This window comes from Crocuta crocuta, unplaced genomic scaffold (assembly GCF_008692635.1).
Source record: "Crocuta crocuta isolate KB4526 unplaced genomic scaffold, BGI_CrCroc_1.0 scaffold133, whole genome shotgun sequence".
Lineage (NCBI taxonomy): Eukaryota > Metazoa > Chordata > Mammalia > Carnivora > Hyaenidae > Crocuta > Crocuta crocuta.
Genome location: NW_027529438.1, coordinates 2538100 through 2542502, shown reverse-complemented (window position 1 = coordinate 2542502; position 4403 = coordinate 2538100).

Genomic DNA, 4403 nt, shown 5'->3' with positions numbered 1-4403 from the left:
TGGTTATGTTTCTTCTTTAGCCTCAAAAATCAATAACCTGAACTCTCTCTGATTTCCCCGGCCATTGTAGTAAACAATTGAGTCGGGGAGGCTTCTAAGGCTGAGAGGAAATTGTGATCTGAGATGTGAATGCTCCCTAAGGCCCAGCTTCAGTCTGCATCCTGCCCTCATGGACAGAGGTGACCCTTTATAAAACCTGGGAGAAGAATCCAGCGCCTGCCACAATAGCTTCTGTCCTCATATCAGATCCCATAAGGGCTTAAGCAATGTTTTCTTTTGTTCCCCCTGAGCTAAGGGGCGTGGGTATTAGAAACCCATCTGGGGACCCCACACAGCTCACATCCTGTGTGGTGTAATGTCCCTCAGTGGGAAACAATGTGTCTATAGCATTCTGGCCAACAATACCTTCCGATGCTAAGCGTTTAGTATAAGGAGCGCTTTTACATGCATTACGTCATTGGACGCTCACATCAATCTTGGGCAGGCGTATTTTTTCCCATCATCCTCTTTCACGTGGACTAATGCAGTAGACTTCAAACTCTCTGCTACTTTCTCTCGATTCCCCTGCCGTGCCTCCCAAATTCTACTTCTAGAACACTAATATGATCTGTTAGAATACCTTGCCTAGCCCCTCCGTGACTATAGGGTAAAATCTGGCCTTGACTGTGATGAGAAACACCCTTCAGGTCTCAGAGGGTCCACCTGGCTTCATTTGTCTCTCCCTCTGCCCCCGAGCCATGGTCACACGGGACATCTCTGTGGTCTCTAACGGTACACTTTCTTTCATTCTTCGTGGCTGTGGTAAGCATAGCAGAGACCCTAGACTGAGCTGGCCTCCTGTCACCACTACCTGGTAGATAAATAACCTCAGATAAGTTACTCAAACCTTCTAGGTCTCATTTATAAAATGGGATCACTTGTAGGATTGTGCTTCTTTCAAGATGAATTGTGCTTAAAACAGTGCCCTGGAAAATTAGTGCCCAATAAAATTAGCTGTTAATATTGTGCCCTCTATCGTAGTGTTCTTCTCTTCTTTATATATACACCCATTAAGTCTCTATTCATCTTTTAACAACCTTCACGTAAACCGCTCCAAATTTCCAAGGTTGCATTTATCTGTGTCCTCCTGTGCTTTCCTTGAATTTTCCAAAAACAAGTTAATAATAATGACGCTCAACCTTGGTCTTCCCCATGACAGTATGAGCTTCTGAACAGTATAGTCCATTTCTGATTCACGTTCCTGTTTACTAGAACCTAGCCGAATGTCTAGCACATATATCTAATAGATATTTGTAAAGTAAATATCCACTTGGAACCCATGAGCCAGGATCCGAACTGCTCGTTCTTCTAATTGGTCTACCTGCTCCCACATTCTTCCCTCCGTCCATGCTTCCACAAAATCCAGAGGGACCAGCTCACACCTGTCATCTGTTTCAATCCCTTATGGATTTCTGCTGCAGGTCCATAAGGTCCAGTCTGTGAACCAAGTCCTTGCAGGATCTGACCTCTATGTTTCCACCTCTGTATCAAGCTATGCACCCCCCGCCCCCCGCCATTCTCAATTTCCTAGCCATGCCGGTCCCCTTTCAATGTCTCCCAATTTAGATAAAGAACATTTTCACCTGCTCTTATCTCTATTTGGAATGCTGCTTCCTAGGTGTGTGGCATTGCTCATTTCTTCTTAACCATCACATCTCAATTCAGGTCTCACCTCTTCAAAGGTCCTCTTTCTGACCACCTTGGCTAAATGAGCCCTTTGCCACCTGGTTACTCTCTGTCACATCACTTGCTTGTTTCCTTCATGGCAGGGGGTTAAAAGTTAAATTATGCATTTATTTTTTGGCTTCTTCCACCTGGATAAAGACTCCCGTGGGGGTGGGGGCTTGATGTTTGTTCACACAAATTGCTGTTCTTCAAACAGAGCGGGTGCTCAAAAGACAGATCTTCAATAAATGAATGAATACAAAGTAGATCTTTTGCGAATGAACCCATTCCACATCACAGGAATCATCCAGGAATGACAAATCATAGAATAATAGAATGAAAGCCTATATCAGAGAAAGAAGGTGGAAAATTGTCATGGTATCATGATGTACCCATCTTCGCCTCCTCAAACACAGTCAAGTCCCACAGTGTAAAGTAAGTTAACTTATATAAAGCTCTCCCAAACACTCTTTAAATCATTAAGCCTCTTAAGAGCTAAAGCAATTGTAGTTAAAGAAGTGAATGAATATGAAATGCCTTGACAGATTAATGGGTAGTCACAAAGTTCAAAAGGCTTGGTTCGGATAGACAATCAGAGCAGTGAGGTCTGAACGCTGCTCCTGCTGTCAGAGAGCAAGAGAAAATCAGGCAGAGTCTCCTTGAATGAAATGCCTGCTATTAATACTGCATTTTGTTTCCTACTGTATATAATCTAACAAGAAAAAATATTTGCCTAGCACTTTACATTTTAGAAATACATGTTTACACAGTTTATCTCATTTGATAAGACGGTGAGTAATACAATAGCACAGTAAGCAATCCACATAGCCTAATTTTGGGAAATCAGCTCTATTACTTAGAAGGCATGACCCTGGCAAGTTACTTTCCATCTCTATTTCGTTTTTGGTAAAATGAAGGTGTTAGCCTAGATGATCTTGAATCCCATTTACCTCCTTGATTAGCACTATTTGTATTTAGCTTATGACAAATCAAGTTCCTCTTTGACCCAGGTCCAAGATATAAAGTTCTTATTGGGTCCTCACTCATGTTCCTAAAATGAAATTATATGATCCTTGTTTTAGGTGCCTAGGTCAACAAAGAAGGCCCTTGTCTGTCTTTGGGTGTCTTTCTCTCTCTGCTCACTATTTTCTCCTCTTTGATGCCACTTCTGACTGGTCCATCTCCATGGGTCTCTAACTTCCTTGGTCTGATGGCCTCTGTCACTCTGCATTGCACTGTAGTCCGTTCCACAGCACAACCAAGGACAGCTGTCAGCTTCACAAATAAATTTATTTGCTCTACACTAAACCTCAAGGAAAAGTTGTCTGGTAGCTAATCTAATTTTTTCCATTTGCTTTGGAGAAGGCCAGAGAATTTTTCCTATAATTTTACATGTATCTTCTAAATGCACACTTTTGTATTTCTCTGCTGTCTCCTTGCTCTACTAGTCATGGACCAGGGTAAGGGGGTGGGCAGTGCAGGATGTCTAGGGGTCTTGCATATGGCAGACACATTGCTCGTTATCACTCCCCTTTCTGTTTTCCCAGGTACCTTTGCATCTCACTGGAACCCATCTATTTTTCATCTTCTCCACTGAAACCATTTGATGCTTCTGCTTCTTATATGTAAAGCACAGCTCACTATATTGCTATGATCAGGAGCCGATATACTTTAAAAAATGAAAGCTGTTTGGGTCTGACAGCAATTAATTCCCTCCTTCCACTCATGGCTTTTCCTGCATGGAGCAGACCCCTCTATAACTCTGGTGGGGGTACCAGAGCAAGGACTACAAGAAGTAAAACACCTGCATGCTTCTTTGAACATTCAGTCTGTCTTATTGTGTACAAAAGACACTAATTGGCCAGGTGTTCAGAAGCACCTGTAGGATCAAATATTCTTATGTTCCCTTGGAGGCCTGGTAATATGCATGCAAGCTACATATTTTCTTGCCCCTTTCGCTCTCTCTCTGTCAATATTTTGATATACCAGTTTGGAGACCTGAATTCTATAAAACATGATAATATATAAATCCATCTGCAAATAAGAAAGGGGGTGTCTGTATTTGTTCATTTACTCCGTGCTCTGGTCCTGGCAGTAAGCATGCACGTATAAGAGGGACTGTCAGTGCTAGGCTGAATTCTGTTCTTAGTAAGATTTCTAGAAAAGTATTCCACAGGCTGATTACAGATGTGGCTAATCCACTTTCCCTAAGGCGATTTTCTGTGCTGCCGGGCATATAACTGCCAGCCATCCAGCTTTTCTTCTCCGCACCTCTGCACGTGTGTGACCGCTCACAAGGCAACTTCTACACATCGCTGCCTGGAATCTGTGGTCCTGCGATATTCCTTCTAGAAATAGTGAGGAGCAACTCTTGGACCATGTGTGATATGCTGTTTCTAACGCAAAAAAAAAAAAAAAAAGGGGAGTGGGTGGGGGGAGTGCATTGAGATTCGGTCCCAAAGTCAGCTCACCGACTGCTGCTGCCACCTTTCCTTTCCGCAGGCAACTTTCCCTTGACATTGTCTTTATAGAAGAATGAATACACCTATGTTTCATAGCCTTTGAAAGTCTCTTTTTTCCCCCCTTTTCTAGGAATTCCAAACCCCAGACCGACATCGGTAGGGACACGGAGCACATTTTTGTTCTCTGTTCTCCTGCTTCGCAAAAGGTTTCTCCTGGGTCGTTTGCTTTGCACCGCG